The sequence below is a fragment of the Tachypleus tridentatus genome, chromosome 6 (genome assembly GCF_004210375.1).
Source record: "Tachypleus tridentatus isolate NWPU-2018 chromosome 6, ASM421037v1, whole genome shotgun sequence".
Classification (NCBI taxonomy): Eukaryota; Metazoa; Arthropoda; class Merostomata; order Xiphosura; family Limulidae; genus Tachypleus; species Tachypleus tridentatus.
In genome coordinates, this window is record NC_134830.1 from 34,957,012 (window position 1) to 34,970,748 (window position 13,737).

Genomic DNA, 13,737 nt, shown 5'->3' on the forward strand with positions numbered 1-13,737 from the left:
TACCGATATTATTTAATAACCTAACAGCAACGCCCCCTACGATCCTGTACCCATTTACACTCTCGTCCCTAAGACATGTTCTTGGTAACGATCAGTTGCAAACTTTCTCTTTGTTAAACGAAAGATGACCTAAGAAGGTCTAAACGTTGTTTTTTACTTTATTTTAATTAAAGTGCTAATACCCATACCAGCCGTCTTGAGAATACAAAACTAAACACTTGGATTGATGAGAGTTTATGCTACAAAAACAAACGAATAAGTTGCTGGGATGTTAATTTATATTTTGTTATTGGATGAAGAGACTTGAAATTCGAACGTTCAGATGTATTTTACTAACAGAGGGCCCAAGCCTGCCTGTTTTAATCATTTTCACCACTGTACAATATTGTATTTTCAGTCAGTCAATATCCATTAAATTGACGTCATGTAACATAACATAACGTTTCATTATTTAGTGTCATGACTTCAATCAAATAATCACGAGTAGAATTGAGCACTGCATAGGCTGCAACGCAGCATGACACATGAACTTCAAAAGCAAGAAATAAAAATATATATTTAAATTTCGAACAGGAATATGTGGTTTCTAGATACACATTCTTGTACTTTTAACCTCGAGACGGTGTATCAATTGTATTAGAAGATTGGTTTTTGTGTCACATTCAATAGAATCCTTAAATAGTTAGAAAAGCTAGTACAAACGCAGGTTATTTTTAACAAACGAAATATTCCAGGGTTCGTAGTGGTGCAAAAGAAAAATGATATTGCATCGGCCGGGAATCGAACCCGGGCCACCCGCGTGGCAGGCGAGTATTCTACCACTGAACCACCGATGCTTGTTGAAGTGTTTTGATAAGCTATTGTCTAAAAATATCCTTAAGCAAATGTGATATAGCAACTTGTTTTGTCTCAGTTGTTAGTTCAACTACTCGGCATGACGAGAATGGCACATAAAGCCAGTATTTTCTTGACCACATCAGTAAAATCTCAACATAATCAGAAGTGGTAGGCCCAGAACGTCTTATAAAATGTGCGTTTATTACAAATATAATTAAATATCGAAATTTCAATGTAGTGAGAATTTCCACTGTTATAAATGTGTAATTGTAAACTTATCTTTGCAAAGTATATTTTTTAATGTATAAGTTGAAAATGTCTTTATAAATATAAGCATCCTCTATATGTTCATAAAAACATTCTTGATACAGAAGAATACGGCTGTAATTTTCTTCCTTCTTATTATTCGAGATTATCTTCTTTTTACTTATTCCGTATCAGATGTATCGTGTATGTGTTGTCAGTTACAGGTGTAGTGATTTAATTTTTATTGCGAGATAATGTTAAACTTGAAAATTTTTCTACTTGTTTCTAAGCACAAAAGCTTTAGAATGGGCTGTTTGTGTTGTGCATAACGAGTGCCAACACCTGATTTTCATATTATAAATTTTTAGACTTGCTTCTGATGTTAACAGATTAAATGTTTCAGGGTTTATAGTGGATCGAAAGAAAGATGTTGTTGCATCGACCTAGAATCGAACCCGGGCCACCCGCGAGCATTCTACCACTGAACCACCGATACTTGTTAAAGTGGTTTGAAACGTTTTTTAATAATCTATTTTCTAATTATATCCTTAAGCAAATGTGATGTAGCAACCTGTTTTGTCTCAGTTGTTAGTTCAACTACTCGGCATGACGAGAATGGCACGTAAAGCCAGTATTTTCTTGGCTACATCAGTAAAATCTCAACATAATCAGAACGTCTAGTAAAATGTGCGTTTATTACAGAGATAATTAAATGTCGAAAATTCAGTGTAGTTAGAATTTCTACCAAATGTTTTTAATTGTACGATTTAAATTTCTACTTTTACAAATGCGTAATTGTAAGCTTATTTTTGCAAAGTATATTTTTAATTTTATTACGACATAATGTTTAACTTGAAAATTTCTTTAATTATTTCTCAGCACAAAAGTTACACAATGGGCTGTTTGTGTTGTGCATAACGAGTGCCAACACCTGATTTTCATATTATAAATTTTTAGACTTGCTTTTGATGCACCGAGAATGAGACTACTTATGGAAGAATATGTGTTAATAATCTGAATGTATACATAGGGATACATATATACAGCTAAATATTATGATTTTTTAACGTTATATCGTAAGGTGTTTTTTTTTTCTGTGAATGGAGGTATAGTTCTGTAATAACGTTTCTAATGCCACATTGAATATTTGCTAAAAAACCTCAGGAAAACAACATATACAACTATAAAATATCGTCTTAACTCTACTACTATAAATGTAATAACAATTGCATACATTACACACTACAAACATTGGAGGCCACATTTGCGATTACAGATAAGTGTATTGTTTTCAATATATTTGTCATATTACTGTATTTTAAATTCAAGTTGAAATATTTAGATAATTTTTTCTCACTAAACGTATTACATGAATAAAGTAAATAAATACCCTAAAAGCTTACCACAAGGTGATGTGTGATAAGCATTATGTTGAATAGTAGTATTTTGACGGTTAGTCTGGTGTAAACTGATATTTATAAAGGTGAATAATTTTTGCGTTTCCAAATTTTTCTTAGCTTGTTTGTGTGTTAGCTCTGGGTCGAAGGTTAAGACTAAAATTTTTATTCCTTCCTGACTACTGTTTGTTTTTTTTTTTTTTTATTTCGAGCAAAGCTAAACGAGGGCTATCTGCGCTAGCCGTCCCTAATTTACCAACGAATAGTGGGATTTACCATCACATTATAACGTCCCCACGGCTGAAAGAACGAGCATGTTTGGTTTACAAGTCGAGCGTCTTAACCACCAGGCCATGGACCAGTCTGTAACGACATTAAAATCGTTTTGATATAAAATATTGATCCTCATTATTGTGATATATCCGATTATGTTTATTTTATTACACTATTTTTTTTATATATTATGTATTAGATTGAGGAATAATTCGTGAGCGTTTTTAAATAATTTCATTCAAGCATTACATGCAAGACTATACAATACTTCAATGCATGAACACATTACACCCAAAACATTTATTATGATACTTTATTTCATGTAATACCTAGGTATATAGTATGCATTGTTGTAAACGAAATTGCAAGAAATTAAATGCGAAAAGCAGATGGTATCGAAAATGCTCGATTTTGTCCACTTGACATTCCATTTAATGAGCTGAAAATGAAAGCAAAAATTAAAGACATATGAAAATCAAACACACCATCTATTAGAGCAAAAAATTATCTACCAAATGACATGAAATAATTTGCGAAAGCGTTTCATTTATGAATATATTTTTTTAACTTGAACAAAACGCTCACGAATTATTCCTCAACCCAATATATAACGAAGTGTCTGATTATTTTAAAAATTAACAGCAATGCTAGAATGACATGTTGAGAAGTTTTTCCTTCTTTTCTTATTAAATGATGAAGGTTATTAGAAGTAGGGTGTTACACATGTTACTTTGTAGCTGGTGCGTGTGTTATTGTTTAAAACAAAATAAATTATTTAAACGTTTGATAATTAAAAGACACATTTCCAAGGTGACTGTTCTTCGATGGCAAATTTTTTTATGGATGAGCATGAACGTTCTATACAGACTCAGATGGTAAAAAAAAAATCAAAATAAACCTTTACTCAGGACATATATTGACTTTGAATATAGTGTCTAATTTTCTGAATTAAATATCAATCGATCACTAAAATTATTGATTGGAAGGTGTAATTGTGTAGTAAAATGTGTTTTATTTTAAACTGCTGCTTAAGTGTACAAGATGGAGAAAATGTCACAGTATAGTTGGTACAAAAATTGACTAAAACAATTAAATTTAATTTAATCATTGTTTATTATAGAATAGTAAGTTTGAACTTAAAACTGTATTCGAAATGAAACAAATCTACGATATTTTGTGTTTCCTTGCTTTGTATAAATAAATATTTTATTTCTGTGTTTGTTATTGAGCAGAAAGCTATACTATGGGTTATCTGTGCTTTGCATTCCAAGGGTATTGAAACTTTTTCTAACGTTGTAGGTCCGCAGACATGCCACTGAGGGGCGGGAGGCTTTTTCTTAGGTAAAAGGTGAAGGGGAAATAATTGTATTGACCTTGAATCGAACTTTGGCCATTCGTATAGAAGATAAATATTTGACCACTGATTTTTGTAAAGGAATTTGCTTTGTTAGAGAGATGTATTAATGCTTGTCTTACTCCAGTACTATTTTATTTAGTTTCGTATAAACCATGACATATATGTAATCGTTAAAGAAACAGTCGACTGGAACATCGTTGTTCTTGTTGAAAGAACACAGACAGGTGACCATATTTATATATCTTGTTGTACAAGAAAAACTTTTTATTTTAAATCAGTTGTTCAGCTTCGTTGTTGTTCAATCCTGTTAGTAGGATTTATTAATGATTCATTTGTACTGAATGTAAGGAACTCGTCTGTACATTAGCTTTAATAAGAACTTCCTATAAAAAAGTAATTTAAATATACAGATTGGAAACTAAGAGTAAATAGTTTGGATGTTAGAGAAGGCAATGTTATATGAGACTTTAGCTAGAGGTATATGATGCCATAAATTATTACAGATAAAAAAATCGATAACGATTAGAATACATTGAATCATCTGTTGGGTTCCGATACTTTACTGTATACGACATTTTCGGTCGTAATCCTATATAGTATCTCATAAGGTTCAGTTAGCGTATGATGATTATGTTAGTCCTGAATTTCTATACTAAATTAACAGCGCGAAACAATTTTACTAAGTGTAAGAAACAATGGAAAGTATTCAGTTAATACCAAACGTTATAAGTAGTAGTGTAGTATAGGATAGTAGTATGTAATGAAGCTACATATGAAGAAATGAATTGCTACTGATGCATTGTAATGCATTCGCCTTGGTCACTGGATATCACAAACAACGTACGCATACTGTCTAGTAATCAGTATACTGCTGTGGATCTAAGAAATCGGAGTTCAAGAGATGATGAGCCGACTCATGCAGTGGTTAACATGACAGACTTTATGTCAAAAGCTCCATGGTTCGTGCTCCATTAATGACTCCTTCCTTTCAAAATATTATCTCCGCACTTTGGAGCCGGTGACGGTCAAATCCCAACATTTTGTTTTACGAAAATAGCCTCCGAGTTGGCAATGGGTGCTGTTGACTAACTGCCTTCCTTCTTGTCTGTCTCTTTAAAATTATAATTTGTAAATTGTGGATGGCCCTCGTGTCGTTTTGTGCGAAATGCGACAAAGAAACGAACATAACCAAAACGTGATGCCACTGAATACATTTTCACCTGAGGTCATGTTTTAAAAGTATGGTTAGTCGCGTAAGTTTATTGTATAGTGTTGTCTCACATGCTGGACTGCTGCAGATATAGCAGTATTATTACATAGTTTTGTATGTTTCTGAAACTTTAATTTTGTTGTTATCTTTGTTTAATAAATCAACCTCGTTCTCTGGAAATTGTTTAATTTCGAAATCTAAGTTTAAGGGAGGTCCAATTCCATCTACAATTTGATAAACGTGTTATGTGTTATTGGGTTACACTGGTTTTGGATAATTCTATTCCTCGCCAGTAACCCTGAACACAAGCTAACCAAAGAGAAATAAGTTGGACCTATATCATAGCGAAAAGTATCAAATTTTCAAATGCACATTCACACCAACAGTACGTTCTCTTTGTTTCCTCAGTGTATTAAAGTCCACATTCATAGAAGATGTAAATAGTGTTTATGCCTTCCGTTAAGGATTGTGCTGTTTCTCTTGGAAACTCGATTGACATCATATTGTTTACACACACCCATATATATTTATATGAGTATTCTCTATATGTTCATAAAAACATTCTTGATACAGAAGAATACGGCTGTAATTCTTCTTTTTACTTATTCCGTATCAGATGTTTTGGGTATTTGTTGTCAGTTACAAATGTAGTGATGTGTTTTTCTTTCTTCTTATAGTATATTCCAGGAGTGGCCAATCGCGAATTTTTGATATATATTGTGCGGCTCGCGGAAATATGTTGGCTGAGCTCTCTTTTGCGTGACAATTAATATAAAAGGTAAATAAAAATTTCAAGCTTTATAATTATTTACCGGGTATAACCTGAGAGTCCACTGGATTAAAACGTAAGTTTTAAATTTCATAGTGAGTAAATATATTTAATAATTTAAATCCTAATTTTAATGATAAGATTTGAGTCAGGAATTAAAGAAATTTCGGATCACCAAGGATTACAGATACACATTCTTGTACTTTTTACCCTTCGACGGTGTATCAATTGTATTCGACGATTGGTGTTGGTTTCACATTCAATAGAATCTTTAAATAGATAGAAAAGCTGTTACAAATGCAGGTTATTTTTAAGAAACGAAATATTCCAGGGTTAGTAGTGGTGCAAAAGAAAAATGTTGTTGCATCGGCCGGGAATCGAACCCGGGCCACCCGCGTGGCAGGCGAGTATTCTACCACTGAACCACCGATGCTTCGTTAAGTATTTCGAAACGTATTTTGATAAGCTATTGTCTAAAAATATCCTAAGGCAAAGTGTTATATAGCAACTTGTTTTTGTCTCAGTAGTTAGTTCAACTACTCGCCATGACGGGATGGCCCACATAAAGCAAGTATTTTCTTGGCCAGGTCAGTAAAATTTCAACATAATCAGAAGTGGTAGGCCCAGAACGTCTCATAAAGCGTGCGTTTACCACAAATATAATTAAATATCGAAATTTCAGTGTAGTGAGAATTTCCACTGTTATAAATGTGTAATTGTAAACTTATCTTTGCAAAGTATATTTTTTGATGTTTAAGTTGAAAATTTCTTTATAAATATAAGCATCCTCTATATGTTCATAAAAACATTCTTGATACAGAAGAATACGGCTGTAATTTTCTTCCTTCTTATTATTCGAGATTATCTTCTCTTTACTTATTTCGTATCATATGTATCGAGTATGTGTTGTCAGTTACAGATGTAGAGAGGAGCTTTTCTTCTTTCTTGTGGTACGTTCTTTATCACATGTAATTTAACATTTTCTGGTGAAAACAATGTTTGTACTTAAAACGGCCGTATCTGTGCGGACGAAACGTTGTACTGTTATAAAAAAAGGAAAAAAAGTTCTCCCATCTTCGGTCTGTTTTATTTTACATTTAACAAAGTTTCATAGTTGAATCCTCTCTTGTATTACGTATCTTAGATATTAGAAAAATAAATAAATTAACCTGTTAGTAGCTAACTAGCAATGAGATTGAAGTCATACCCGAAACCCACGTCTGTGGACTTACAACACTAAAAACGAGGTTTTGACACCCCCGGTGGGTAAGAGCACAGCTCATTGTGTTGCTTTGTGCTTACCTTCAAACAAACCAAACTGTTAATAACATATTTCTAATATTGTAGTATATGTGTTTTCTTTCTTTGTTCTTAGTTGATGTTAATTTTAAGTATTTATACCGTAAAATAAGTTCATAATGTATATTTCTGGTGGTTTTAGTTGTCTATCACTCACCATGGTGAAGCTACGTATCTATAGGATTTAGAGAATATTTAGTAGTTGATTCTAATGATTTATTCATCTATATTATTCAGTAGACACGTTCTTCAAGATACTAAGACTGAATCTCATATTTATTGTTTGCATAATGACCAGTGTGTCTGTATAATAATTCAGATTTATAGTATCAGTGTTACAGTTTCTACAGAAGACTAGATTCATTACAGTGAATCCATTACAGGGGTAAGTTTAAGTGTTTACAACGCTACATTTTAGCGTTCGGTTTATCGCGGTGGACACAGCAGGTAGCCTGTTGTGGTTTTGGTGTCTAGAGAGAAAATAGAACACATATAATATGCAGCCCACCACTAGAAGAGTCCAAGTCGTTTTATTTCCGAGTTACTTTGGTCTTGTTCTTTCATAGGACAGCAGTAGGCGTACGGATTTACCGTTAAAATTAAAGGTTCTTTCCCCTCGGTGCATACAGCACCCACTGTGGCTATGTTAAAACTCTCACACACACAATTTGCTCTAGGGCTGTTGGCCAAGTGTATAATTCCCAGAAACCGATATAACTCAATGACGAGTTATGAATCGATTGATTTAGTTTTGTAAGGTTACATTAGTTTGTGGAACTTTTTTGTTTCATTTATTTTTTGTGCGTGTGGTTAACGTCCGTTTACGTAGAAGGACGTTCGAGTTTTGCTTGTAACTTTTATTCCAATTCAGTTATGTTTTATTGGGTTCGTATATTAATATAAAAACGTAAATAATTTTACTTGTTATAATTATTATACTTCTGTTATTTGTTCAAATAAACTTTTGAATATGTTTGTTATTTTTAAAGTGATAGTTATTTTACAAGGAAAGATAGAACTAATATTTTGTTAGACTCATAAACACACTTGTTTTTTGTTAAATTATAGGAAACTTAACTGTTAAAACTATCAGATTTTGGTATCATCTGATAAAATTATTGATTGATTCATAAACCATTTTTATTGTTTATGAAAGGTATTACAGATTTATTTTTGACTAAAACTTTAGGATTTTATGCTGTTTGTCTTTATTAATAGCTCAGCAGTAAGTCTGAATAGTTCTGATGCTGGAAACCGGGTTTCAGTACTTCCTATGAGGGAAGAGGTAACTCAGGCATGTTTCACTCTTCTTTGATATGGCGAGATACTGACGGCAATAGCTCACTCTTGTTCAGATTCATTGAAAAACTAATAATTTGAGATTACAAGAGCTTTTCGTTTAATTTTTGTAGGAAATATGGGCTAGTGGCTTTAGTATCTTACATACTACACTGAGTATCGAATGTCGTGTTGTTTGTAATTATTTTTTGTTATGTTTGGTGACATTTTCATCCATGTTGGTCTGGCATATTCGATTATTGATATTATTTATTGTTTGTATATTTTAATAACGTCCTGTGATGAGGTTCCTAAGTTGCTTCCTAACAAGTGCTTGACATTGTTTGCGCATCTTCATTTTCTGTTATCGGTTTTCCAATTTAAAGTCATATGTAGTATCTAGAAATTTAGCTGACTAGGTAGACTTGAGGAGAATTCCATTCGTATAATAATTTTGCTGGTTTCTGAATACATTTGTCTTTTGGAATATAAGACAAGAACAAAAGTTCCAGGATATAAGTGTAGAACAAAAAACTTTTCGCGAAAAACAAAATGAAGAGTTTGCTGATTACATTGTATATATTTAGATTGAGCTTAACTTAGTTGTTAATATGTCGGTCTGCACATATTACATACTTTCAGCTGGATGCGTACTAGTAAAGTAACAGTTATTTCTACTGTCCAGCTAAGTGTAGCAGTATAAGTCGACTGGTTGTCTTTGCCCTGGACATTGTTCTAAAGTAATGAAGACTAAACCTTGTGGCTTTTGACTTGGTCATTCAGTTCAGGCCCGGCATGGCCAGGTGGGTTCAGGCGTTCGACTCGTAATCTGAGGGTCGCGGGTTCGAATCCCCGTTGTACCAACCAAACCTGCTCGCACCTTCAGCCGTGGGGGCGTTATAATGTGACGGTCAATCTCACTATTCGTTGGTGAAAGAATAGCTCAAGAGTTGGCTGTGGGTGGTGATGACTAGCTGCTTTCCATCTAGTCTTACACTGCTAAATTAGGGATGGCTAGCGCAGATAGCCCTCTAGTTGTATGGCTCAGAACGTTACGAGTTCAAGAAACCGAACTAGTCCCTCTGATACATTGACATGGGTTCGTTCATCTATTGTTGCATAACATATTCCTGTCTGCATTGATGCATAATTGTAGAGATGTATCACCTTTAACAACCCTGCATGTCCAGGTGGATAGGGTACTCGACTCGTCATGTGATGGTTGCGAGTTCGAATTCCCGTCCAACCAAACATGATTTCCATTTTAGCCGTAGAAAAGTTATAACATGATGGTTAATCCTGTTATTTACACGGTGACTTTGATGTTGAAAAAGATACAAAATAATAATAGTGAATAATAAACTAAAATAAGCATAAATTTGGTAATTAATTACTAAGTAGCGTGTTGGTGGTAGCTCGAAATTGGTGACGTCACCACATTACCTGGACTGTTCGCTGGCATACATCATGTTACAAAACTAAATAGCTGGACTGATGAGAGTTAGTGCTACAAAAACAAACCGCTGGGATGTTAATTTATAATTGGATGAAGAGACTTCTAATTCGAACGTTCAGACGTTGATTACCGATAGAGGGCCACTATACGATATTGTATTTTCAGTCAGTCAGTATCCATTACATTGGCGTCACGTAACATACACATAACGTTTCAACACAGCATGACATATGAACTTCAAAAGCAAGAAATGAAAGTATTACTCCTAATTTTGAGCAAATACATCTAGATACTCATTCTTGTACTTTTAGCCGGCACGAAAGTTTATCAATAATATTCGACAGAATTCTTAAACAGTTTGAAAAACTAGTACTGACGTAGGTTATTGTTAACAGATTAAATATTTTAGGGTTCATAGTGGATTAAAAGAAAATGTTGTTGCATCGGCTAGGAATCGAACTCGGGCTAGTTGCATTCTACCACTGACCAACCAATGCTTGCCAAGGAATTTGGAAACATTTTTTGATAAGCTAGTTTCTAAAAATATCCTTTTGCAAAATATTATTTAGCAACTTGTTTTGTCACAGTTCTTCAACTGACGGGAATGGTGCATGCAAAGCGAGTATTTTCTAGGGCTGTGACGATTACACGATTAACCGGTTACAAAATTCAGTGTAGTGAGAATTTCCACCAAATGTTTTTAATTGTACGATTTAAATTTCTGCTTTTACAAATGTGTAATTGTAAGCTTATCTCTGCAAAGTATATTTTTAATTTTATTATGAGATCATGTTTAACGTGAAAATTTCTTTATAAATATAAGCATCCTCTATATGTTCATAAAAACATTCTTGATACAGAAGAATACGGCTGTAATTTTCTTCCTTCTTATTATTCGAGATTATCTTCTTTTTACTTATTTCGTATCAGATGTATCGAGTATGTGTTGTCAGTTACAGATGTAGAGAGGAGCTTTTCTTCTTTCTTGTGGTACGTTCTTTATCACATATAATTTAACATTTTCTGGTGAAAACAATGTTTGTACTTAAAACGGCCGTATCTGTGCGGACGAAACGTTGTACTGTTATAAAAAAAAAAGGAAAAAAAAAGTTCTACCATCTTCGGTCTGTTTTATTTTACATTTAACAGAGTTTCATAGTTGAATCCTCTCTTGTATTACGTATCTTAGATATTAGAAAAATAAATAAATTAACATGTTAGTAGCTAACATGTTAAATAATATGGAAGGTAAAGAAGAAGGAAAAAATAATATCAATATATATATTGACAACAATAAATACTGACAGCAATGAGATTGAAGTCATACCCGAAACCCACGTCTGTGGACTTACAACACTAAAAACGAGGTTTTGACACCCCCGGTGGGTAAGAGCACAGCTCATTGTGTTGCTTTGTGCTTACCTTCAAACAAACCAAATTGTTAACAACATATTTCTAATATACTAATAGATGTGTTTTCTTTCTTTGTTCTTAGTTGATGTTAATTTTAAGTATTTATACCGTAAAATAAGTTCATAATGTATATTTCTGGTGGTTTTAGTTGTCTATCACTCACCATGGTGAAGCTACGTATCTATAGGATTTGGAGAATATGTATGTAGCAGTTGATTCTAATGATTTATTCTTCTATATTATTCAGTAGACACGTTTTTGAAGATACTAAGACTGGACCTCATATTTATTGTTTGTATAGTGACCAGCGTGTCTGTTTGTATTTTGAATTTCACGCAAAGCTACTCGAGGACTATCTGCGCTAGCTGTCCCTAATTTAGCAGTGTAAGACTAGAGAGAAGGCACCAGTTATTACATCTTACCGCTAACTCTTGGGCTACTCTTTTACCAACGAATAGTGGGATTGAGCGTAACTTTATAACGCACCTCCGGCTGAAAGGGCGAGCATGTTTGATGCGACCGGGATTCGAATCCGCCAACTTCAGATTACGAGTCGAACGCCTTTACCCACCAGGCCATTCCGGCCCGCCATTTGCGCTACGGTACAGTATTGAATTATAAGTTAGTCAATATATATGTAAAAACGGCTCGTTTGGGTTGGGAACATTTTTTACGTAGAGGAGTGAGCAACGTTTCGACTTTCTTCGGTCATCGTCAGGTTCATAAAGAAAGAGATATCTGAGCGGAAGCTGACCACATGTTTGAAAGGGGTTGTGTAACTGAGTGTCGGAATGTAGAGGGCGGGCTTAGATGTTTGAATATATAAAATTATATATTATTTATTTTTATTATTATTATTTATTATATTATTTTTAATATAGGTATAAAGGTGTTCCTTTATATTGGTTTATTTTCTCAACCCAAACGAGCTGTTTTTACATATATATTTCTCTACAAGTGGGTTTTCTCGACATCACTGAAGTTAGTCAATATCCATTATATTGATATCACGTAACATACGTATAACGTTTCAGTTTTTAGTGTCGTGACTTCAATCAAATACGAGTAGAATTGTGCACTGTGTAGGCTACAACACAGCATAACACATGAACTTCAAAAGTAAGAAAAAAAATATTTTTCTTAATTATGAGCATGTACATCTAGTTTCTAGATACACATTCTTGTACTTTTTTACCCTTCGACGGTGAATCAATTGTATTCGACGATTGGTGTTGGTTTCACATTCAATAGAATCTTTAAATAGATAGAAAAGCTGTTACAAATGCAGGTTATTTTTAAGAAACGAAATATTCCAGGGTTAGTAGTGGTGCAAAAGAAAAATGTTGTTGCATCGGCCGGGAATCGAACCCGGGCCACCCGCGTGGCAGGCGAGTATTCTACCACTGAACCACCGATGCTTGGTGAAGTGTTTTGAAACGTTTTTTGATAAGCTATTGTCTAAAAATATCCTAAGGCAAAGTGTTATATAGCAACTTGTTTTGTCTCAGAAGCTAGTTCAACTACTCGCCATGACGGGATGACCCACATAAAGCAAGTATTTTCTTGGCCAGGTCAGTAAAATTTCAACATAATCAGAAGTGGTAGGCCCAGAACGTCTTATAAAATGTGCGTTTATTACAAATATAATTAAATATCGAAATTTCAATGTAGTGAGAATTTCCACTGTTATAAATGTGTAATTGTAAACTTATCTTTGCAAAGTATATTTTTTAATGTTTAAGTTGAAAATTTCTTTATAAATATAAGCATCCTCTATATGTTCATAGAAACATTCTTGATACAGAAGAATACGGCTGTAATTTTCTTCCTTCTTATTATTCGAGATTATCTTCTTTTTACTTATTCCGTTTCAGATGTATCGTGTATGTGTTGTCAGTTACAGGTGTAGTGATTTAATTTTTATTGCGAGATAATGTTAAACTTGAAAATTTTTCTACTTGTTTCTAAGCACAAAAGCTTTAGAACGGGCTGTTTGTGTTGTGCATAACGAGTGCCAACACCTGATTTTCATATTATAAATTTTTAGACTTGCTTTTGATGCACCGAGAATGAGACTACTTATGGAAGAATATGTGTTAATAATCTGAATGTATACATAGGGATACATATATACAGCTAAATATTAAGATTTTTTAACGTTATATCGTAAGGTGTGTTTTTTCTGTGAATGGAGGTATAGTT

At 33.5% G+C, this 13,737-nt stretch overlaps 1 protein-coding gene and 3 non-coding genes across 12 annotated transcripts in view; 1 reads left to right on the forward strand and 3 right to left on the reverse strand.

Moving 5' to 3' along the window:
* Window positions 1-13,737, forward strand: part of LOC143252231 (tRNA methyltransferase 10 homolog B-like) — a 196,995-nt gene that overhangs the window by 14,647 nt on the left and 168,611 nt on the right. The window lies entirely within an intron of this gene.
* TRNAG-GCC (transfer RNA glycine (anticodon GCC)) lies at window positions 766-836 on the reverse strand. Its single transcript has one exon. It is a non-coding gene; the product is annotated as a tRNA-Gly (tRNA).
* TRNAG-GCC (transfer RNA glycine (anticodon GCC)) lies at window positions 6,452-6,522 on the reverse strand. Its single transcript has one exon. It is a non-coding gene; the product is annotated as a tRNA-Gly (tRNA).
* Window positions 12,883-12,953, reverse strand: TRNAG-GCC (transfer RNA glycine (anticodon GCC)). The gene has a single exon. It is a non-coding gene; the product is annotated as a tRNA-Gly (tRNA).